Source organism: Protopterus annectens, chromosome 10.part0 (assembly GCF_019279795.1).
Source record: "Protopterus annectens isolate FY-2018-M chromosome 10.part0, PAN1.0, whole genome shotgun sequence".
In the NCBI taxonomy this organism is placed as follows: Eukaryota; Metazoa; Chordata; order Ceratodontiformes; family Protopteridae; genus Protopterus; species Protopterus annectens.
In genome coordinates, this window is record NC_056744.1 from 125,088,722 (window position 1) to 125,114,375 (window position 25,654).

Consider the following 25,654-nt stretch of genomic DNA (forward strand, 5'->3'; position numbering starts at 1 on the left):
CAACCCACTTGTTATGACTGCAGATGCTATCCAATTCGGACATCTACATTTATGGTAGGTACAAAACTGTACTTTTTTAATTTTAGACCAGGTCCTGCAGGACAGCAGAGGGGGTGATTGGGAAGCCCGACTGAAATATAAGGAATTGTGGTGGCAGCTCAAATTGAATGCAACTAAGCCCCCTGGTTTGAATGACAGTATTAGTATCACGAGTGTTTTAAAGCTGAGGAGGGCTAAGCTATGATTTTTGTTTCCACAGTTTTTTTGGGTGTGTTGTTTATTTTATTAACATGGAGAATGTTTAAAACAACCTTTTTAACTTTGTGCATGATAGGCAGAAGATTTTTTACCTACATTCTTTGAATGGTTTTCAAGGCACACATGAATTTTTCACAAGTTTTTAATGTTGCTTTAAGGTATTACAAGTTGGTTTGTAGTTTTGTAGGGTTGCTGTACTTTTTTAATACGGATTGTATTGTGAACATTTTTTAATATCTAGTATAACCTTGTTGGTTTGTAGTTCATTGTATGAATTTATTTAAATGAAAGAATCTATGGTTGCTTTAAGATCCAATTTGCATATTTTATTAATTGGTGTTCTAGTCACATGATTTGGACTAGAAGGTATTTAAGCTTTGAATTTTTAACAATGGTTTATCTTGAGAAAGCCTGGTATGATCCCAGGCGAAAGTGCTTGATGTAATTTTTATTTTTTTATTTTCTTTCCATTAAAGTAAGTTTTATTCAAGACATTTGGACTGTTTCGTTCCCTTTGAGCCTTTGGATATACATCACTTTGTTCTAAGGTCTTTAATACAGTTATTTCCCCATGCAAGAATGAAAAACACATTAATTTAATTTTGTCATGCCTTTTTAACCATTTTTTTTTTACATTGCATTGCCTATATTTCCCAAATGTGTACAAGAAAGGAGGAGAAAAAAACAGCACCTGTTTACAGTCCCCATTATACTTAAAAATAGCATGCAAAGAAAACCATACACCACAAATACAGTACTGTTAAGAAACGAAAATATTTTCTTTACTTATAGTTAGCCTTCTCCCCTCTCTTCCCCTCCCCAAAGCATTTTTCCGAACATTAATGACATGAAGTAGGGCATATATCTGAGTCCCACACAAATCCAAGAAATTTTGAAAAAGTCCAATATTTCCAGATTTTCTTGTTCTGTCATATTTTACAAATATAATTATTGCTTTGTAATCCCACATTGAGTTACTAGTTTTATTACTGTTGTTCTCCATTGCCCAGTCCCATCTTGCCATCATTTTCAATGTATTGTTGATTCTTCTAGTCAACTCTTGTGCTCCCTTCCTTCTCTCCAACATTTTCCGTTGAAATACTGGAATAGATTTCACAGGTACAGTCTCTGTGGTCTTTCTTACTAGAAGAACAAGAAGCAGAATCTCCACCTGTTTCACAGCTCATTTTTTTGTTTGACAGACTTTTGTATTTCTTCTTGTGCATGCACTTCATCAAGAAATTATTTTGTTCCTCCAGAGAAGAATACTTTAATGACAGCTGGATACAGCAGTTTGAATCTCACACCCACATCTCGACGTTCCCTAAATAGTTTAATGAATTTACTCCTCTGCCTGGTGTATAGTGAGTTAATCTTTCTCCACAAACACTCCCACTTTTAGAATGTTGTCCTTTTGCCACAGTTTTGTCACAATCAACTCCTCCTAGTGGTAGGATTGCATCTTTGCTATTAAAGGTCTAGGTTGCTTTCTTATAGTTAGGTTTGGAGCATACACACAATGTTCCCTTTCAACTAACAACTCCTGCTGTGGAATACCAGTAAAATTAATGCAGTCTGTTCCTTCTATCTTCTTTAGTATAGCTAAAAATCTCAGGTTTTCCCTGTGTGCTCTGTCCTCTAATTTTGTTATTTTTTGAAACATCTCTTCTTGAGCAGTCTCATATTCAGCCAGCCTTTTCTTCATTTCAACCTCTGATTTTTGCAGCTTTATCTTCTTGTCTGAGTATCTGTTTAAAGTTTCTTCCATTTTTTCCAACCTTTTGTTTGTGTTGATATATTCCATCAGTGTTTTGTTTAGTTTAACCAGGTCTGTATGCAGTTGTCTTTTATCTTCCTGTAGGTTATTGGAAGTCATGTCTGAAGGTTGCATTGTTTTTTTCTGAACAGCTGCAGAACATTCCCCAGTTAATGTTTCTTCAGTTTTTGTAGCTGATTTTTTTCCATGTCTTCTGTATTTCTTTATTTCTGGCATCCAGGCAGTGCATTTACTAGCCATTTACTGAAATTTGCCTGTAAACACAAGTCTACTCGCCTTCTCTGAGTTTCTGTTTTCAGACTGGGAGAGTTAGAAATAAGCTGTTATTGTGCAGCCATCTTTCCTCCACTGGCTCTCTTTTGTGAACATCTGTTTTCACACTGGTAGAGCCGAAGTTAAGGTGTTACCTCAGTGAGCAGCCATCTTAGGAGTCTTCATTGTATCATTCTTGATTAATTTGTCCCTTGACAGTATGTCAGATACTTCTGGGGATGTAGTGAACTAGTCTCTCAGACACACTCAAGCAGTGCTTCCTTTGATCGTTCTGGGAATACTGTTGGAGTGCATCTGGGAGACTAGTTCACTACTTCGTTTTTTTATTCACTTCTGGGGATTTGTCTCATGCTTTTCTAAAACAGACTTCTGAAGTAATCAAACTATAACAGTAGTTAGTAGATGTACTGTTAAGTGTGAGTATAGTTTAGGTGATGTATTTAAGACAGATGTTTCATACACAGTTATGTGGAAACATGGTTTCTTGAGAATCCACACCTTGCCAGAAGATCTCAAAGGTAAGATTCTGATTTCTCTTTGGCTAATGCTTACTGTTTGGACCCCAACCCAATACATTCTCATTTGATTATACAAAAAAGGAAATGGTTAAAATGGTGACACATGCTTTCTGTTCACATATTCCCATGTATAATAGGAACTTTTCAACCATTCATTGTCCTTTTTTCAGAAAATTATCATATTCAGAGCAGTTCCAACAGGAAAGGCCAGTGAACAGTAGACGTGCTTTGACAGGTTACAGGGAAGAGGCAAGTCTACTGGCCCTTCATCTAGCCAGTAGTGCTTATTATTTTTGACTGTTTAAATTAATTCACTTGTCATTTCCTCATCCCTATGTTCTAGGAAAAAGAGTAGCCCTGTTCAGCTGTCATTGTTGCAAATTTAGGTAATTGCCTCAGGATATAAGATTTAGTTTGAAGCGTTTCTAATTTTTACAAGAATGCCTTCCCTACACGCACATACAGATCACATTTTCTTGTTTCTTGCAATTTAAGGGTAGCTGCTTCCCTTGTTATGAAACCCCCACCCCAAGAAGAAGGGAAAGGGTTATTTTCTAAGCTTTTCATAATTCTCAGGAAATGGCTATCAGAGACCTTTTTAGACCTGTCAACTCAAAATAAATAAAAATAAAAAATTAAATTAAATTAAAATAAAACAAAAATGCTCAACCTTCTAGGCTCCCCATGTTATTGACAAAAGTCATCTTGCCCCCTTTGGGTATGAAGAATCTACCTTCCCATCTGTATCTACAAGGATAATAGATTCCATAGGTTTCTGCCTGGAACCTAGCATTTTCTGTTTACATACTTGTCTCCTGTGCTGTTCACTTCTCTGAAATTGTTTAGCATGTCCTTGGCTCCATTATTTTACGTTTTCAAAGGCTCAAGGCCATTCATATTCAGCCTTATTTGGATGATTAACTGAGTCAGGCCATCACCCCCATACACACACACACATACATACATACATACATACATATTGGCCTGCCTTTTAATGCTGTTTCTCATAGAAGAAAAATCTGTTGGTAGTTAAGCTAAGACAACTGCATCGTGATCCTTTAAAAAGGGTGTTAGCAACTGTCACTGCTATCTAAAGGAGTTCATGTGGTGGAAACTTAGACCAGCTACTGTCCAGTTTGGGGCTACCCTTTGTATGCCTCATTGATGGCAAAAGCAGATGTATCAGACTTTGCCTGACAAGGGAAAATGGGATTCCTAGGGCAGAAGTAAATGCATATGAGTGTAGAAAGGTGTCTCCCCTGTTATTTGTTCTTTAGATGTTTCAGAACCCTCTGGACTTTAAAGGTAATGCCACTGTCATATGCTGCATAAACAAGTTAGAGGGTGCATTCCTATTAGGATGTCCAGCTGAGCTTTCTTTACAGGCCTTCTACATTCCATTCTATGACTGTGCCTAAGGGGACCAGCTAATCAGATCCTTCCCAGCACAGTTAATGACTGAATACCCAGGAGGTCTACAGTATGGCTACTGTGAATGACTGCAGAGGTTTGTTTCCTGTCCCTCTAAAACATCAGTGCTGGGTACCCTTGCACAGAAACCTGGCCAGTGAATTATTTCACTGGAGAGAATATGAAGGCAGATCTCATCTTTATAGCCTTATTTTGTCCAAGGCAACTGAGATTCTCCCAGCTACTACAGATGAGAAGGGGGAGGAGGGTGCATATTCTTTGACTCCTGCATATTGTTGGTCCAGCAGGAAGCAACAGTAGAACATACAGCCCTCAATATTTTCTAATAAACTTTTCTTGGCAAAATGGAAGAGATTGTTCTCATAGTGTGCCTGTTGAGTTATTCATTTTGAGGCATTCCCACTTCAACAGGTCTTAAAGGGACAATCCGAGTGTTTAAAATTTAGGTCCAACTTACAGCTAACAAAGTAACGCCCACTTTAGCTATGTTACTCATTCCCACCCACAGTGTTTTTTTCTTTTAAATACTGTATCTCTTCAGTTCCAGTCTCATTTGGATCCCAGTGTCAACAACCTCAGATTTGCGTTCCTGTTACATACAACTCGGACTTACTTTCCTGCATCCTTCTTGTTCCTCTCTACACCAGTAATAACATTTAGTGTTCAGTCTGTGTCTGATCTTAGCTTAGATCCTCCAGTTGACTGTTTGTTATTGATTTTTTTTTCCCCTATTAACACTGTACTTGATTTCTCACATAAATATCCTGAGTTTTGAAGCAGCGGTCGTCTGGGCAAAGAACTGCTGAAGCTCTGTTTATGTAAACTGTTGCCGTAGCAGTACTTGCCAGTAAAACCATGGCAGCCAGGAGAAGCATAAGCATTATCTGATTTTAATCAAACTGGAATTATTAGGGACTGTTTACTGCATACTACCTCGCAATTGCTTAAAAACACCTGTATGTCTTTATTACACTAGCTTGATTTCCTACATTGATGTCATGCGTTTTGAAGCAGCTATGTGGGAAATTGAGCTAGTTTAATAAAGACAAGTACTGCTATCGCAACAGTTTACAGAAACGCAGTGTGCTGTAAAAAGTCCGAAACTATTTAAGTTTGTTTAAAATGAATTTACAGAAATGGAGCCACAGTGTTTCTTTGTACAGCCAATTTGCTGCTTCAAAACGCAGCATATCAAATCGGCTGTACAAAGAACTACTGCAGCTCTGTTTCACCTTAGCAACATTTTCAGATAAAACCAGAGCAGAGAGGAGCTGCATGTGCATTACATCATTCATTTTAAGTTAGAACCATTTCGGACTTTTTACTGCATACTCTGTTTCGGTAAACTGTGTAACCATGTCAAAGAAAAAAACACCTATAAAACTGCAGTGGGTGACAAGAGCAATGTAAAACAAAGGCATTTTGGATTGCCGTCTTGCTTACGGTGATGCAAAACAAATGCAGTTTGGATTGCCGTCTTGCTTATGGTTATCTATAAATAATTTTTAAAGTTAATTTAAGAAGTAAAGGCAGCTGAGCATTTTCTCATAAGTGTGGTGAATTACAAGAATAGAAAAAGTTGACTAGGAAAAAAAGAGATGTTTGTTTACAGACACATTACAGGTTTGTAGAAGTTTGTCTGAGGGAATGTAAACAGCTAGGGGTAACTTCCACACAAGACATAAAATGGAAGATGTTATAGATTAAAAGCAATTAGTGTGTGTGCGCGCATGCTCTGCTGTAATTTGCAAAATGTATTTGAAAATCATTTAAAGCACTGACAGTTAACGCATAATGTTCAGCTCTATTGGAACCTAATTGTAACAGTATTGGTAAAAGGTGTGTGTTTAACGCATCAAAAATTGAGGCAACTAATAGTATTCAGGTATAATCCTTCATTGTATTAATGCATTGAAAATGTTGCATAACTTGCATGGTTAGCTATCTTTTCCTATATTTATTGTATTTTTATTTTTTTGCTGATGCGTGATATTGTGTTCCTCAGAAAAGCTATGCTCTTAGTGCATCATATTCCACCTGGAAATTCTTCTGCTACCCTATTAAAATGGTTCTTATGGGTTCCATAGGAGGTTACTAGGCTAACGGCCCTAAAGCCCTTACAAGCCTAGCCATATTTATCTTGAGTTGCCTAATTGTTGGCGGTTAGGTGAGTGAAGTTTGCAAGAGTAAGGGTCTGTGGTAGTTTATACTAACTTCATCTGCCCAGGAGGGACGTGGGCACCACCCCATGAGTGAATTTGCGGTCACCATCCATAATTCTAGATTGTGTTTGAAGGATGCCAGGGAGTGGCTCTGTTTCACGTTAATTGGAAGCTTGTTCCAGTGAAGCGACAGTGTCTGGGAGATGCATCTCTCTCTCCAGCATAACTTTTTCATGTCAGAGGCTAGGTTAAGATCCCTGGAGCGAATGACCCTTCTGCAGTTTGATATGTATAAGTTTAGTATGACAATCCTGAGGCAAAAATATTGACCACAAAAGGTCAGCAATGGAAATGCCAACAGTCAGCTGCTCATATATGAGTAAAATCCTTGCCGCATGCAGCCAAAAAAACAAATTAACATTGTTTTTTGCAAGGGGGGGCTAGCCCCCTCTGCATCCCCACTTCCTCTGCTAATTATATATACTAACTCTGAGATCACCCTGGGGAAAGGGAATAATCCCACACCCAGGGCTTGTTGATCTACCACACCTGTCGACCGTCTGTATTTGTCGACCTTTTCTGGTCGATCAGTTGGCCATCAACATTGAGATGTGTTGATGTAATGCAGTGGAACTATATGTGTGTGTGTGTGTGTATGTGTATATATATATATATATATATATATATATATATATATATATAATGTATGTATATATATTTCAGGAGTGTTGTTTTTTTGTAGATTTACAGTGAGTTTCAGGATTCACTGTGTTATTTTGACAACGGCACTTTTTCAGGTTTGTAAATCTTATAGGGAGCTAAATTTGAACTACCTTTACTGAAAATTTGCAAACATGTTGCAACCTTTACTTTCCATGACCTGTTCTTGATCTATTTGCTTCTGTTGCAAATCATGGCTAAAGAAAGTTCAGTATTGCAGCCTGCCTCCACCAGGTTATCAAATGTAGAGAGGAAAGCAAGTTTTTGCTAGTTGCAGTGCACTGCAGCCTACCAGGGTGGTTCGACTCATTTTTCAACCATCATTACATAAAAACACAAGATTGGAAATGAAATCTCAATAACTGTGCATCTAAAGCATTTATGACACTGTGTCAGAATTCTTTACACCAGTTTTCTTCGATGAATGAATTGCTTCATACAGTTGCGTGTAACTCTAGGTGAAGAAACACCTGTGTAACTAAAATTTACAAAATCTGAGTTTTTTTGCTACTGGAACCTCTTGACCATCAAGCACATCCCCACACTCACATTACCCAACTGACTCATTCATTCTTCAGGGTGTGAGGGATGATCATTCTCATATATATACTTGGCCTGCAGGTAGCTGCGGTGGTGCAGCAGTAGCATTGTTGCCTCACAGCAAGAGGTTCTCCCGTTCGATTCTCAGCTGGAGCGCCTTCTCTGTGGAGTCTGCATGTCGTGTGGCATTCGAAAGACCGTGAGTGGGCATTCCTTCATTGATGGTTGGGCATCGGGCTGGCACCTCGGCACCATAAAAATCTACTGCCAATCATTAGCGGACCAGAGTCCGGCTGTGGCGACCCCTAACCGGGAAAAGCCGAAAGAAGAAGAAGAACTTGGCCTGCAGGTGAAAGTCAAATGACTGAGACCACCAGCTGTCATTTTAGGGGACATTTTTTAACTAATCTTAAGTACCCTCCCTTGCATGCCGATGTCACCAGTAGGTTGGATAAGTAATGGGGAGTAGCCTGAGCATGTGCTCTGCTTGCAGATGTATGGGGTGGCTGTATCTTTTTCGACTCTTCCTGGCATTTTCTCTCTGAACTTCAGTCTGTCAGAGTACCACCAGAAAAATTCCACCATGCTCCCCAGTATTCCAGGATAGGCATTCCCATCCACCCTGCCTTTGCTGTCATCGACCCTACTACTAATCGAATTCTGGTTGCAAGGGTCATAGTCAGGGCTTTCTCCTACTGTGCACCAATGAGGCTAAAATTTGTATCACATTCTGCAGATTATTGAATCTGCTACATGTTGAGGCATTGGTCTAATGCAATCTGGGAGTAAAACAAGAAATCTGCATGTTATACCCATGGGCCATTAAACTTTTATTCTCCCTATCTTTCTTTTAATATTCAGAAACATTTCTCTCTCTCCAAATGCTACACCAACACTTTACAAATGCACAGACATTTCCACTGAATCATATAAATCACATAAAGCTTATTTGTAAGTTAAACCGTTCTATTTGTATGCATGCTCTGTGTTCTGTGTCATATACACATATATAATCACTTGCAGACATTTTCTGTCCTTTATATTCTTGACACCATCTGCTGGGAGGTGAGGATAAACTTTTATTGAAAATGTCAGCCTGAAAGTAGTAGACATACTCTGCTGTACTATCCTACATACCTCTCAACCTAAAAACATCAAAAATCTGGACAAAGGGCCATGAAAAATAGGTACAAATCTGTACGCTGCTTAACAAAATTTGCATACATAATTATGTAAACCCGCTCACTCCTGTGGAATTGTGGGATACCAACTTTCAAATGCAAACTGAAGAACAGACATATGGCCCCAGACACTGTAGTAAATACTAACCATTTGGTCTTCTTCGTGTTTCACCGTTGCAGTCATCATACTTGGGTTATCTGTTTGCAGGTAGCCCTCAGTCGGCCCGAATACCAGAGTCTTGGGATTTCTGTGTCGATTGCTGTCACCTCTTCCATGACGTCAGGTCGTCAGGGGTATAAAACATGCATCTGATGCCATTACATCAGTCTTTCTTGCCGTGAAGGAGCCCGAAGCAGAAGCAGTTTGCAAGTATCGGTCGGCCGCTACCTGAAATTTTTGTCTTTTTGAGTTTCAGACCTGAAGTCTTCTAAAGCTAAGTAGCCGATTGGGGATTCTTTTTTTCTTGCTCTAACCGATGTCAGAAAAAATTAACAATTGTCTTGCCTGTGGAAAGCAAATACCTCACAGAGATTTTCATTCTTACTGTGTCACCTGTTTAGGCCCAGACCACGACGTCCCTCGCTGTTGGTTTTGTGCCTTGTTTAACATCCGAACCATTCGTCATTGGGTTATTTTTGTAGCTAAATTCTTTTGCTCTCATTCTCCGTATTCCGAAATGGCTTTGGTAAGCCATCCAACTACCTATCTTCCGAAAAAGCACAGAGACAGACCGCATGGGTCAAAAACTGCCGACGACGCTTCCGCCAAGCTAGTAGTCAGTCCACCGGTACTCAATGAGGTGCCTTTGCAGCCCCTGATGTCTGCTTCTACAGATTCGCAGGCCTCTGCTGAGACCTATTTGGAGTCCGGTATGCCGCGAGATGCCTCTTCGACTATGGAACCTGTGACTATCTCTACCTTGGATGGGTCCAGAGTCGCTGTGCAGGCACCGGCTTTTGAGGGTGTATTCCGACCTACAGATATTCATATTAAATCGACAACTTCATTTCCAACAAAAACTACCAAGTTTCTCAGGCCCAGAGTTCGCACTAAGCCTAGAAAATTGACGTCCAAAGCACATGCTCAAACTCCCATGCCACAAAAACAAATGCTTAGAATGGCTGAAGACCTTATTATTCTAATCAGGGGAAGCCAGCCTTCCCTTGTCAAAAGGCAAAGAATTGAATTACCCTTCTGATTACCAGGACATACCCTTATCTACCTATGAGGACTCAGATGCATAGGATTCCATTCCCTCTGCCTCCACTCCAGAGGAATTGTCTTTCGGTGAAACGTTGCATACCTTAAGAGATTATTGCCGGGACTATCCTCAGTCCAAAGAGAGACTCAGGGAGTTTTTAGATTTGCCTCAGCACAGGCTTCTAGCTATACCCCTGTCCTGGATATTGTAAATGTCTTCATCTTGGAGTCCTGTCTTACTCCTGACACCTTACCACCAGCTCCTAGAAAACCTGACAGGTACTACAAAGTACCTGACTCTCACAAATTTCTCTTTTAGAATCCTACTGCGGATCCAGAGACCATTTCCCAGGGACCTAAAGGCATTAAGGCTACTACAGCCAAAAACTCTACCCCTTCAGACAGGGATTCGAGAGCTTTAGATAGATGGGGTAAGATGGTATATACCTCTGCAACTCTTGCCATAATGGCTTTGAATTTAGTTTCACATGTTGAAGTACCAGCAGCATATTATGGAACTAATTAAACAAAAAATGGTGTTACTTCCAGATTGTGCAGAAAAGAAAGATTTATAGGAGTTAATGCATTCTGTAAACCAAGTTAGTAAACATACTTTGCAGTGTGGGTTTGATGCCTTAGAAGCATCTTGCAGGGCTGCTGTCACTGGGTCTGTACAGAGAAGGCATGCTTGGCTAAAGGAACAAGTCCTGCCTGATCATGTCAAAGCAAAATTACTAGATGCTCCATTAAATCAGGAGTGTTTGGCACAAAAACAGAATTTGTTCTTAAAAAGATAGAAGAAAAAGCTAAATCTATGCAAACCGTCAAATATTTCTTACAGGTGCAGCCACCTAGATTCAGTAGACATTGGCCTTCAAAAAACTGGTCCTTTCCAGTCCCTCTCAGGCCTTCTCAGTCCAAACTCAGGGGAACAGACCACCAAGACTACAGTCTCAGGGTATGCAGAGATCTAAACAATGGAGTGTTTCTAGCTCAAAACCAGCGAGTGGTAAGCCACCCCCATATGGAAAAAGTTCACAATGACTTTCCAATTATCCTTCCCAGCCATGACAAGTACTTGCGCCCCTAGGAGGAAATCACACCCTTCATGCAAAAAACTGGATGTCCATTACTCAGGACAGATGGGTTCTAAACATTCTATCCCAGGGATACAGATTCTACTTCCACTCACTGCCAACTCTAAGCGGGTTGCCAAACTTTCCTCCAAACCAGTGGGCAGAGGCTCAAAAGCAAGTACTTTCCCTTCTCCATATCAGGGCTATTCAACCATGTTCCAGTATTACAAAGGGGGGACAGGGTTTCTACTCCAGACTGTTCCTGGTGCCCAGAAAAGAGGGCTCTTGGTGCCCTATCCTGGATCTATCTATTCTCAACACCTTTCTGGTGGGTCCAAAATTCAAAATGCTTACACTGCAACAGCTTCTTCCTATGCTAGCCAAGGATGCCTGGTTAGTCACCCTAGACTTAAAAGAAGCTTATCTGCACATCCCCATAAGGGAGTCTTGCAGGAAATATCTATGTTTCAGGGCAGACTGTATGCACTTTTAGTTCTCTGCACTTCCATTTGCCTTATCTACTGCGCCTAGAGTATTCACAAAATGCGTGGCTCCAGCCATTGCAAACTGCAGGCAGAGAAATATTCAAGTCTACCCATACTTGGATGATTGCCTGATGCAGGCGGACAGTCAGGAATTGCTACTTCAGCACCTGGCATTTGTAAAAGGACTTCTAACTTCACTGGGATACACCATCAACGAAAATAAATCACAACTGGTGCCCAGCCTATAAATTGTATTCCTGGGAGCAAGCTTGAACACAACTTCCCAGATAGCATTCATCACTCCAGAAAAGCAGTTCCATTTGACAAACTGTTTCAAACTAATGGCTAACAAAGCCCATCTATCTGCAAGGAAAATACTGCAAGCCCTAGGGTTCATGGCCTGTTGCAGTCCTGGTTTCCCTCCCTCCATCCCCCTGGTTTTCTATATCCTTTCTACCTATCCTCTTTATGGCCGTTTTTTATGGCAGGGGTATTTACTTTTTACTGGACGTATTCCACACCAAGTAATAGCTTCCTATTTTGTGTGCTCCTGATATCTGGGGCAAGAAAAACTGATGTAATGGCTTCAGCTGCATGTTTTATACTCCTGACGACCTGATGTCATGGAAGATGCGACATCAACCGATGCAAAAATCCCAAGACTCTGGTATTTGGGCCGACTGAGGGCTTACCTGCAGGCAGGTATCTCAAGTGTTATGACTGCAACAGTGAATATACTCTTAACATCTACATTAATGGTAAGTGTACACAACTGTACTGTTTTGAAATGTATAGCAATGATGTTAACTGGGAGGGGTGAAGATGATGAACCTTAGGGTTTTGTTTTTGGTGACTTGCAGTATGTGGGTTTTGTGGTAAAAGTAGGGCATTTAATGGTAGGCAGTATTCAAATCTTAGCAAAAGAATCTTATAGTTTGCTAAGACCTCCAAAAGTCATTATCCATGGCCTACTGATCAGTGGCATAGCTAGAGTTTGTGCCGCCCAGGGCTGTTTTTGAGTTTGCCGCCCTTCCCCTCCCTCACAAAAATCATGGTCGAATGGGGTACTTATACACAGCCCCCCCCCCCCACACACACACACACACACAGCCATTCCAATGTCCCATTACTTGGCTATTTTGCCCCATTTACCACAAACACTGTAATGTGCATACTGCTTTACTTCTACAATGATTATTTGGATTTCATTTAAAACTTTTTCTTTATATTCTATAGCACAAACACTAATAGACATCTGGTAAATAAAGTAATACAGTCTCACAATGAAAATAGACTTAACATTAAAACTTCTGTGGCCTTGAATCTCATATTCATTGAAACAGTATTGAAACCTGCATTCAAAGAAAATGCACAAGTCATCTAAATAATTCCACTGTAAAGAGATCTGTAACTAATGAAGAGGTTGCTGCTAGCAAACAACTTTATATTTCATTGTTTCATCTACAAAAAAAAGTGCCTGTTTCCCTTGAAGAATAAATTGCCTATGTTACAGTAAACAACTGATAAGCTAGTAATATTGCAGTAGGGAATGGATGGCAAACTGATAACAGGTTCATAGTTACTAGGTATCTCAGCCAAAGAGGACATTCTCAGGACTGAGCATCCACCTCCTTTAAAGTATAACACAGTACAGTATCAGCAATTCATCTACATAGTATGGGAGTTTAACCCCACAGCCTTCTGCATCAAAAGCAAGTACACTGCCTTTTGTGCTACTAACAACACAAACAGAGTTGGCATAAGCAGCACTAAACTTCTCTTCCCCTGAAGAACTGTGCAGCACAAGAAATCTTGAAAAAGCTAAAATTTATTGGGGGTGGGGGTGGGGCGCAAAGCCGAAAATCAAGGACACATTTTAAACATTGCTTGTATAATCTTGGAAAGTTGCTAGAATAAAGTATTTTGTTACCATGCAGTTCCTGAAAGGTAGGAAGACGGAATGGTTATCATGATGTAGTGAATTAAATTCTCACTGATTTGCCAGAAAACTACAAATTTGAAGTGGAACTGACCCAAAGTATGAGCCAAACATTTTGTGAATCTCTTGAATCATGAGTGGTGGTAAAAAGGAATGAATGCAGAGTAACGCTCACTGTCTAAAAAAGGAATGAATGCAGAGTAACACACACAGTCTAAAAAAAGGAATGAATGCAGAGTATTCCCCTTAAGCAGTACACCATTGTAACCAAAACATCGAGCCCTTGAAACATTGTCAAAATGTGAGACATTTATTGAATGCAGATCATGTTTGATTGTTAAAGATTGAGCCGTTAAACAGTGCATGTACATGAGCCCTTAAGCCGAGTCACATAACTTGCAACCAGAACTTGCACTTTGTCTAAAAAAGAAATGAATGTAGAGTATTCTTGGCAAGAACCACGAATAAACATGTTAAGGATCGAGCGAACCCTTAAGCAGTACACCATTATAACCAAGTCACTTTGAGCCCCTGAAAATTCAAAATGTGAGATGTTTATTGAATTCAGAGCATGTCTGAGTGCTATGGATCTAGCCCTTAAACAGTACACGTACATGAGCCTTAAGCTGAGTCACATAACCAAAGAACTTGCAACCGGAACTTACACATTGTCTAAAAAAAGAAATTAATGCAGATTATTCTTTGCAAGAACCAGATCACGCACACACCACAAAAAAAGAAATGAATGCAGAGTATTCTTGGCAAGAACCAGATCACACAAACCACAAAAAAATGAATGCAGAGTAGGTCTAGCCCTTAAGCAGTAAGCAATACTTCGAACCCTTGAAACATTCAAAATGAGACATTTATGCAATAACATTCAAAACATACATGAGCCCTCAAGCTGAGTCACATTGAGCGACGAGAACTGGATTGAGTTAACCAAAGAACATGCAATCGGAACTTAAACATTGTCTAAAACATTATTGCGAGACAATTGCAGAACTGGAGCCTATCTTCTTGACATTCACAGTGCATAAGAACTGCAGCCTATCTTCTTAGCATTCACAGTGCGTAAGAAATAACCCAGTTATGAACCGGTAAATTTAAATTAAGTAGAAATGGCTCGGCAGCTGTCTGCCTTGTAGTGACGTCATTGTGCATGCCCTGCAACCCCGGAAAATTCTGAAATTAATGGGGCCACGTGGAAATTCATGGCACCCCAATATTTTGCCCTCAAAACCAATATTTACCAAGGAATTTGGTACGGTTGAAGAGGTATGCACTCCTATAATTACAGAATTAATATTTAAAAAATAATTGTCAGCCTAGTTGCTCAGAACAAGACATCTCTGGTCCTAGTGGTTACCCAGTTTTGAGTAGTAGCCTATGTTTCGGATAATCTTGCTATGGGGTGGGCAGCAGTGGCAGAGGTATGACTGATGAAGCCTTGGCACCCTTTTGTTTGAGGAGGATGTGGGATCAAGACTTGTGCTGACGGAGCCTTGTGTAGATGGAGGGTGCACTTGGCTACAAGACTTTTAACAGTGTGGTCACACAAGCCACATTAGTGACTGCAGGTAGATAACAGGTGTATGTGACTTCCTATAAATCTCAGCTGAGATCATTGCATGTCTGCATCCCCATTGCAAGAAGGGAACAATGGATAAGCAAATAATAAAAAGAAAAAGAAGAAAAAAAGCTTTGACCGACAGTGGGATGGCCTTCAGGCTTGGTTGAACAGCTCATTTGAGCTATTAGGTGTACATTTTCTAGAACCTCGATTCCTGAAATATGCAGCGCATGGGGCCAAAACTGGTAAGAACAAAACAAAATTAAATGAACAAAAGAATTCTACCTTTAAAAGGAAATTAACTTCTTACTTTTTCAATACTGTTTCTACTCAGGAAACTGTTTTTTGAATTTAAGAATGCTAGAACTATTCAAAACTATTTTACAGCACATAAAATGTCCCCTTTTCAACCTAGTTTGCAGAGATGTTCTTCATCTCACATTGCTGCAGTCCTTACACTTGGGTAGTCCGCTGTCCTCGGTCGGCCCGAATATCAAAGTATAAGGCTGACGTCGGTCAAGGCGCATTTGACTGACATCAGGACGTCAGGGTACAAATGCGCATGACCGACGTCATATCCTCAGTCTTTTTTGCCGCATGGTCCGATGCAGAAGCAGCGTTGCAAGTGCCGGTTGGCGTTCTGAAATTGTTCGATTTCGGAGTTTCAGACCGAGTCAAAGTTGGCTAAGTACCCCGTTGGGGAATATTTTAGTTTTTTCTTGCCTCAGTGGTTTACCGGATGTCAGAAAAAGTGAATAATTGTATTTCTTGTGGGAAACAGATACCGCATAGAGACTATCATACTTTGTGTATTCCTTGTTTAGGGCCTGAGCACGACGTTGTTGGGTGTCGCTCTTGTGCTAGATTTAATAAGCGCACTATAAAGAGAAGATTAGATTGTGCCAGGTTAGTCTTCGGGAAGCGGTGCAATTATAAAATGCCGTCGGATGCTCCGACGCCTGCTTCTTCGAAGAAGCGCAAGGACAAAGCAGTTAAGACTAGGCTAGAAGAACCGTCCGTACCGGACGCCGGTTCTTTAGAGGTGTCGGTGGAGCCGGTTGTTCCACCGGAGGTTTCTTTGGGATCCCAGGGAGAGACTTTGTTATTGCAGGATGTGGCCTCTCAGGAGGCAGGTCAGGCTGATGGGGCTTCTCAGGTTACTATACTCCCCTCCCTGCCTAGGGTGGTTAGGCCCTCTCCTTCTGTTTCCAAGGCTTCTCCCAGAGGCAGGCCAGGTTTAGCTTCAGTTGGTGTCACCCCTAGTTCTTCAGGAACTGTGCCCAAGAAGCATATGCTTAAAATGGCAGAAGATTTGATTACTTTGATTAGGGGTTCTTTGCCCCTCCTGATAAGAGACCTAGGGTGGAGCCTGAGCTAGGAGTTTTGAGCAGGCTTCGGATGCTTCAGAGTCTTCGGCTGAAGACTTGCAGGAGTACTCTCCTTATTCTGATTCTGATGTGGATGATTCTACTCCTGCTTCTCCTCCTGAGGATTTTTCTTTTTCAGAAACTCTTCATTCCATGAGGGAGCATTTTAAGTGGGAAGGTCAGGACTTCTCTGATTCCAGGAAAAGGCTTAGGGAATTTTTGTTTTTACCCCAGCATAGGCCTTTGGCTATACCTCCTGTTTTGGATGTAGTGGAAGATGTTTTTACAGAGGCTTCTCTAAATCCTGATTCTTTTCCTCCTGCTCCTGTCAAACCGGATAGGTATTACAGGGTGCCTGAAGCTCATAAGTATCTTTTTAAGAGTCCTAGGGCAGACCCAGAAACTGTTAGCCAGGGGCCCAAAGGTGTTAAGGCTTCTGTTGTCAAGAATCCGGTTCCTGCAGATAAAGAGGCCAGGGCCTTGGATAGATGGGGAAAGAAAGTTTATACTTCTTCCACTCTAGCTATGAGGGCTTTGAATTGCCAGTTTCACATGTTGAAATACCAAAACTATCTCCTTTCACAGTTGAAGTCTAAGGTTGATGCTCTGGCGGAAGGTATTGATTGTAAAGAGTTGCAAGATTTAGTACATGTTTCTGAACAGGTGGGTAAGCATTCTTTGCAATGTGGTTTTGATGCTGTACAGGCCTCGTCTAGGGTGGCTGCCACTGGGTCAGTTCTTCGCAGGCACGCCTGGCTGAGGGATCAAAATTTATCTGACCATGTTAAAACAAGGATTTTAGATGCTCCTTTACAATCTGATGTGTTGTTTGGTTCTCCTGTTGAGGCAGTTTTAAAGAAAATGGAAGATAAGGCTAAGTCTATGCAGACTGTTAAAGATTTTTTGCAGGTTCAGCCTCCAAAGTTTAGTAGAAATTGGCCTACTAAGGGGTGGACGTATCCTTCTTATGATTCCCAGTCTAGGGGTAGATCTAGACGTGGTAGGGGCAGAGCTCAGGGCTCTTTCAGGCCTAGGACAGGGAAGTTCTCCTGCACAGTCTTCGGGTGAGGGCAGGGGTCAGTCCTTTCGTAAACAGACCCAATGACCTACCTTTTCAGCTGCCAAAGCCTTCTCGTCTGGCAGCACCTTTGGGAGGAAGGTTGGCACTTTTCAAAGAAAATTGGAGTTTAATTACCCAAGACAGATGGGTATTGGATATCATACACCACGGTTACAGGTTTTATTTCCACACCTTGCCTCCTTTCAAAGGCATGCCAGACGTTCCTCCTCAACAAAGAATAGAGGCTCACAAGCAAATTTCTCTGTTACTCCAAATAGGGGCCATACAGCCGGTCCCTATGCCAGAAGTGGGCCTAGGATTTTATTCTCGCCTGTTCCTAGTACCAAAGAAGGGGAACACGTGGAGACCAATTTTGGATTTATCTATCCTCAACACTTATCTGGACATTCCCAAGTTCAAAATGTTGACGTTACAGCAGCTTTTACCTCTGCTGGGCAAGGATCATTGGATGGTAACTTTGGATCTCAAGGAGGCTTACCTTCATGTTCCTATCAGACTAAGTTGCAGGAAGTATCTGCGTTTTCGAGCTGGGACTTCTCACTATCAGTTCTCTGCATTGCCCTTTGGCTTATCTACTGCGCCCAGAGTGTTCACGAAGGTTCTGGCTCCAGTGATAGCTTTCTTCAGGCTAAAAGGAATACAGATCTATCCTTATTTGGACAATTGCCTGATTCTGGCTCAAGGAAGGGACGAGCTTCTTCATCATTTGGAATATGTGATAGCAGTGCTAAGATGCCTGGGGTATTCTGTGAACGAAATAAAGTCCAGTCTAGTACCCTCTCAGGACATGTGCTTTCTGGGTGTAAGACTGAATACAGCATCCCAGATGGCCTTTTTAACCCCGGACAAACAAAAGAATCTTTCTCTTTACTTCCATCAACTATCTCATCAGTCCGGGCTGACTGCAAGGACAGTCCTTCAAGCCTTAGGGTTCATGGCCTCTTGTATTCTGGTGCTTCCCAATGCCAAACTGCATATGAGGAAGCTACAATGGTATCTCAAAAATGTATGGACACAGCACTGCCAGGATCTGGACACTGTCATTCAAATAATACCTTGCATTCAAAAGGAATTTTTGTGGTGGGCTCAGGAATGTCACCTAAACAAGGGACTCTCTGTGACCCGGCCAGAGGCGAGTCAGATTTTAACGACAGATGCCTCAGACAAAGCTTGGGAGCTCATCTGAATGGAAAGTGGATACAGGACAAGTGGCCTGCCAGACTACAACATCTACATATCAACTTGAAGGAGATGTTAGCAGTCCAGTTTGCATTAATAGCTTTCAAGGATTTACTTCTTCCAGGGCAGGTGTTGATTCTAACAGACAACACAACTGTCATGTGGTACATCAACAAGCAAGGGGGAACACATTCTTATCCTCTATGCAGGCAAGCAATGATTTTGTGGGAGACTGCTCTTAGTTTACAGCTCAATCTTCAGGCAAGGTTTCTGCCGAGCACAGAACTCCTTAGCAGATGTGTTGAGCAGACGAATTATGGATCCCCACGAGTGGAAATTGGATCCTCATGTATTTCAGAAATTGACAGTGTCATGGGGAACTCCAGACATAGATCTGTTCGCTTCTCCACTAAACCACCAGCTGCCAAAGTTTTGCACAAAAGGTTTCATCCCACAGCTTGGAAAGTGGATGCTCTTTCCTTCAATTGGAGCAATCTTCATGTGTATGCCTTTCCGCCTCTGCCTCTCCTCCCAAAGGTACTACTAAAGGTCAGACAAGACAAGCCAAGGATGATTTTGATAGCTCCAGATTGGCCTCGACAGCATTGGTACCCATTACTGAGAAGCCTGGTACGGAAGCCTCCATGGCCTTTGCCTTCGATTCCACACCTGTTGTCTCAGGAGGACAGTCATTTGCTCAATGTCAAGCTTCACTCTCTGCACCTAACAGCCTGGCATATTCTGTTTTGAACCATAATGGGACTCCACTTCCACAGCAAGTCTTGAATGTTATTTTGGAAGCTAGAAGGCCTAGTACAAGGAAAGTGTACGCAGATAAATGGAAGAGATTTTTATTTTGGAGTGCAGCAAAGGATTTTGATGTTTCTGAGCCTAATTTAAGTGTGGCTCTTCAATATCTTACTGAGTTACTGGACAAAGGTTTGTCCTTCTCTTCTATTAAGGTTCATGCTGCAGCAATTTCGGCTCACTATGATTGTGACCCACCATTGTTTTCTCATCCTTTGTTCAAGCAATTTCTTAGAGGGGCAAAGAATATAAGACCCCCACGAAGAGCTCCTACTCCTGCTTGGGATCTCAATTTTGTGTTGGAGAAACTCACTCTACAACCTTTTGAGCCTGCAGCTACTACTGAGTTGAAATATTTATCATGGAAGACTGCCTTTTTGTTGGCCATTACTTCTGCAAGAAGGGTTTCTGAATTGCAGGCCCTTATGGCAGTTGAGCCTTTCTTAATTTTCCATAAGGATAGGGTATCTTTACGTACTAATCCTTCCTTTATGCCTAAGGTGGTTTCTAGTGTGGCTTTAAACCAAACTATTCATTTGCCCACTTTTTATGCAAATCCCCAAAATAAAGGGGAAAAGATTTTGCACACTTTAGATGTACACAGGCAGTTGCGATATTATTTGGACAGAACTAAAGGGTTTAGGCAGTCTCAGCAGTTATTTGTTTCTTTTGCTTTGAGTTCTCAGGGCAAGCCTGTGTCAAAACAAACTATTTCTAAGTGGATTGGGTTTTGCATTGCTTTCTGTTATTCCCATCATGGCAAGGAGATTCCAGCTGGGATTAGGCCTCATTCCACTAGGGCTACTGCCACTTGACAGCTTTTTGAGGGGTGGCAACCAAGGATATTTTGGAGGCAGCTACTTGGAGTTCAGTGCATACTTTCTCTAGGCATTATCACCTACCACTTTACTCTAAATCCAGGGCTGGTTTTGCCACTGCTGTTTTGCAGGGCATTTTGGCAGCTCCTGCTTCCTTATAGTCTGGCCATCCTCCCTTACCTCTGCTTTGGGATTCTACCCAAGTGTAAGGACTGCAGCAATGTGAGATGAAGAACATAGTACAGTTTTGTACCTACCATAAATGTAGATGTTCGAAGATCCACATTGCTGCAGTCCAATTTACCCTCCCTCCTTCCCCTCTGTAGTTAGAGGTGGTTGTGTGGGTTGGGTTGTAAATATTGTGTATATTTTATATATTGTACATATAATTAGTGCAAGGGTGGTTGTTTGTTTGTTTGCTGTCTTTTGGTTGTGACCTTTATTTTTAGGGTCTTCTGACATCTGGGGCAAGAAAAGACTGAGGATATGACGTCGGTCATGCGCATTTATACCCTGACGTCCTGATGTCAGTCAAATGCGCCTTGACCGACGTCAGCCTTATACTTTGATATTCGGGCCGACCGAGGACAGCGGACTACCCAAGTGTAAGGACTGCAGCAATGTGGATCTTCGAACATCTACATTTATGGTAGGTACAAAACTGTACTTTTCTGTGAATCTTACCATGTCAGAGTTAAATAAGCAACAGCCAGCTCCCTCAGATTTGGAATTAGAGCAAGGCATTAGCAGCATGTAGCTCTTTTCAGGAGGTACTAGAAAAGACTGCCAAAATAGAAATTATCCAATGGACAAGGCTCTGTATCTGAGCCATTATAAACTTACTAATATGTTTTCATGAAAACAGAGAGCAGGACTCCGTTAGTGAAACACATTAAAGGCCTAAATGGGTCCCTTGTCCAGGTTTAAGAAAGAAAGCGTTACTGTGTATGAGCAGATGTTATGTGATCCTATCTCGCCTACATTCTGAATGATGGGTTCGGAGCCGATCCCTCGGCTCCGACTCGGCACGCTTATGCCAAAGAGCGAAGTCTCTTACTGGCTGAGCTTACCATATCCCAGGATGCACCACTACCAGTCCCCCAGATCTCGTTTGCCGCTAACAAGTGAAGACGTGGTCTCGAGCTGGCTGAGTTAAGTAGTGATTATTTCACTAGTTTTTCTGTCAGGTTTTTCTTCTTTTTCTACAAAAAGCTGTTTTAACAGCTATTCTTGTGTTTTGAGTGTGTTGGACAAAATTCACTTGGTGAATTCTTGTGTTGTGAGTGACTAGGAGTACCTCTTGTCAGGAAAGGCCTTTCCCGGTCTTTTTGTTTGTAGGTGACTTCCGTTCTGTTTTGAATCATTTACATTTCTCTTCTTAAATAAGAACTAACGGAGAGAAATTATTATATTACAGAGTTTGTGCTGTGTTTGACTAACTCAGAGTATTGCGAGTGATAACTGTAAGCCTACTCTAGGTGTATTACCAGTGTTCTTTCAGTTACTTTTGAAAATTTCTATAATGTCTCAGAATCCCAGGCCTTCGGGCTTCAAGAAATGTGTAAAATGTAGCTTCAAAATGTCCATCACGGACGATCACTCGCTATGTGTGTATTGCTTAGGGGCAAAGCATTTACAGGAATCATGTAGTGTATGTCACGCTTTTTCCTCAAGGGTCCTCCAGGAGAGGAAAAATAAATTAATTCTTAAGGGATTAATTAAACCTTCTTTCAAGAAGCTTTGGCATCCTCTCCTTCTCCGGCCAAAAGAAAGGCGCCGGCTCCGACCAGTCCGTCGGATCCGATCGCTAAGAAACAAAGGCAGGCCTCTCCTTGGCTCCAAGGACTTGGAGCCGAGGTCGAACGGTCTGCCTCGATGCCACCAGTATCGACTCCTCTGGCTCGGAGCCGATAGCTGGGGCATCGAGGCGGGTCATCTTCGCCGGCTCCACTGCTCTCGGAGCCGACAAAGGTTCCCGCTCAGACACTTCCTCCTCGGCGAAGTCCACCTCGGCACCGATGGAAACTGGTGTGTGTATTCCTCGGCGCCGATACTCATCGAGTCGCCTCGAGCCGGGTCCCCTAGCCCTTTGGGGCCGTTGGAGAGGCCTTCGACCCGTTCTGTTTCCTCTCGGTCTTCGAGGATGTCAGATTCTGATATAGACAGGGTGCTCCAAAGACTGTTCCAGTCCCCAGTCTTCCAAAATTTGTTTCGGTTCCGACCCAGTTGGCTTCGAGCCGATGACCTTGGCCCACCCATTGCCATTCCTCCTCCGACTGCTTCGCTCCGGAGCAGGTGCTGTTGGAGCCGATGGAGATCTAAGGGTCGGCTCAGACCCTTCGTCCAACCCGGCCTTCGGGTCCGAGTTTGGTACGCTGACGCCTTCAGCTGGACCCGGGGTGATGTTTGGGACCTATGCTTTCGGTTCCGAGCCTCCCCTCGGTGCTTCGCTGCGGGTCTTCCGTCGACTATCACGGCTCCGGGACCGGACACTCCCAGGATTCTGGGGTCCGGCTTTCAGAGCCATGAGGAGTGCCTTGGCCAAGTCCTCTTCGCCATCTCCCGGCTTTACCGGCACCTTCCCTAGGCGTGGAGACTGGGTCTTTGGCAGTTCCCTGTCCGTAGTCAGCGGAGCCCGGGCCTGAGGTTACCCCAGTGGGGTTCCCTCCTCCTGAGGGTTCTTCTGAGCTGTCTTCGGAGGAACCCCAAGGAAGAGATCGTGCAAGAGGAAGCACGTGGACTCCCCCGAGTCTATTACTTCAGACACTGATCTGGATGATGCAGAGGGGTCCCCGAAGTCGTCCTCGGATGATGTCTCCTTTGCAGACATCTTAGAGATCCTCAAACAACGAGGCGGCTGGATATCCAAACCCCCCTCTACTGACGAGTCAGTGCTCCTCAAGGCCTTTGGGGCTCAGCCCTCCGCCTCCTGGGTGTCTCCGCCCTTCGACGAGCTTCTGGATTTAGTTTGTCGAAGGGCGTGGGAACATCCAGATACCGTGGAACCAGTCCCTTCTCGTCCAAATAAATTTTTGTCTGCTCCCCCCAAGAAGGAGTTCCTCACTAAAGGCGTGGCTGTAGATGCCATGGTGGTGGCATCTGCTACACAACAGGACGTGGCAGAGGCTTCAACGTCCATCCATCCTCCTAATAAGGAGTCTAGGAGTATGGACAGGTAGGAAGCGCACCCTGACTTCAGCGGCCTTTACTTTAAGGTCTCTGAATTATTTGGCACATTTTACCAGGCTTCAGAGGGATCTGGTCAAGGAGTTGTCAGATTCCCTCTCGGGTAACCTACCTGAGCAGCTAGCCCAGTCGGTTAGCTCTCAGTTGGCTATCCTTACGTCAATTTCTAACTCGTCCATGAGGCTCATTTCCTATGCGGCCGAAGGCGGTAGAGCGGCAGGCACAGGCGTGGCTCACGGAGACAAGCCTGGCTCCGTTGTGTCAGTTTCGGAGGCCTTCAAGTCTTCCTTCGCCGACGCTCCCTTTGATGGGTCCTCCTTGTTTGGACCCAAGGTTAAAGACACCCTTACCCGCTGTGAGCAAGAGGGAAAAACTTTATCTGCCGTAGGTGCCCGTTATTCCACTCCCTTCGGCCTTACCCCAAGGCTAAAGGAGGGGGAAAATGTGGTTCCATAAATCCCGTAAGTTTTTCTCCCAACAGCAGGAAGAATCCCTTCCAGAGGCAGAGGACGGGAAATTTTTCAGGAGACGCCGTCCCAGAGGCGGCAGAGGGCCCGCAATTCTGGAGACCATGAGTCCTTTCGTGGCTCTTCAGCCTCCCACACGTCATGAGGGATTGCCCGGCTGTGCTGCTCGAGCCAGTCGGGTGTCGCTTTGCCAAGCACCTAAAAGCCTGGGAGTCAATCACTCAGGACAGATGGGTGCTTGGATCATTGCCGGAGGTTACACCATCCCATTCACATTCTCCCCACCGTCCAAAAGAATCCCGGACCCACCAACCAGTCAAAGCGAAATGGCAGCCGCAGGAGCCTTAAAGGTGCTAGAAAAAGGAGTCATCCAACCGTCCCCACAGACCAGATCGGATCAGGAAATTACTCCAGGTTCTTTTTAGTGCCAAAAAAGACAGGGGACCTGAGACCAATATTGGATCTCAGCAGACTGAACCAATCCGTCGAAATCCAAATTCGAATGGTCACGTTACAATCCATTCTCCCATTGTTGGAGAAGGATGTTTGGATGTGCTCCATAGACCTCAAGGACGCCTATTATCACATACCGATACATCAGGCGTCCAGAAGGTATCTGCGCTTCAGCCTGGGAGTCGGTCATTACCAATTTTGCGCTCTGCCCTTTGGTCTCACCACAGCCCTCAGGGTGTTCACCAAGTGTTTGGCAGTAGTGACGGCTCACCTGAGAAGTCTTGGATTCCAAGTGTTTCCCTATCTGGATGACTGGCTCCTGACTGCCACCACCAGGCATCTACTAATGGACAACCTCAAAGCCACCATCTCCTGGGTGTTACCCTGGGGTTACATTCAATTGGTCAAAGTCTGTCTTGCTGCCCTCTCAACGCATAAAGTTCATAGGAGCAGAGATAGACTCAAGATTGATGCGCGTCTTTCTTCCTGCCGAAAGGATCCAAACTTTACAGGGCCAAGTTCAAGCTCTGATCTCGAGATCCAAAGCCCCAGCCAGGATGGTTCTACAAGTTCTAGGCTCAATGTCTGCCACGGTTCTTTTAGTCCCTCTGGCAAGATTGCACATGAGGATTCTTCAGTGGCTATTGTCAACGCAATGGTCCTTTCAGGATCTTCCCTCAATCATCACATCATGATTACGGATATATGCAAAAGGGACCTTTGCTGGTGGCTTCAGACATCCAATTTGGATCAAGGAAACCCCTTTGTTCTTCCCTCTCCAGTGGTTACCCTGACGACAGATGCCTCCCAGATAGGGTGGGGGGGGCATTGTCTGGGCAGGCTAGTTCAGGGCTCCTGGCTTCCAGACTAAGCTCTTCTCCACATCAATGTGTTGGAGATGAGGGCTGTACTTCTATCCCTACAAGCCTTACACAAGTTTCTTCCTCAGGGCATCATCGCCATCCACACAGACAAAATGTCGGTGGTTTGGTATCTGAACAAACAAGGAGGGACCAGATCATACCCCCTTTGCAGAGAGGCCATGAGAGTGTGGGAATGGGCTGTAGCTACCAACCGCTTCTTGGTAGCGACCCACATCCCGGAAAGTCAAATATATTGGCAGACAAATTGAGCAGGACAATTCTCTCTCCTCACGAGTGGT

The 25,654-nt window shown here is 43.1% G+C and overlaps 1 protein-coding gene across 1 annotated transcript in view; it reads left to right on the forward strand.

The window, feature by feature from the left end:
• HELZ (helicase with zinc finger) overlaps nucleotides 1-25,654 on the forward strand; it is a 3,197,037-nt gene that overhangs the window by 1,706,243 nt on the left and 1,465,140 nt on the right. The window lies entirely within an intron of this gene.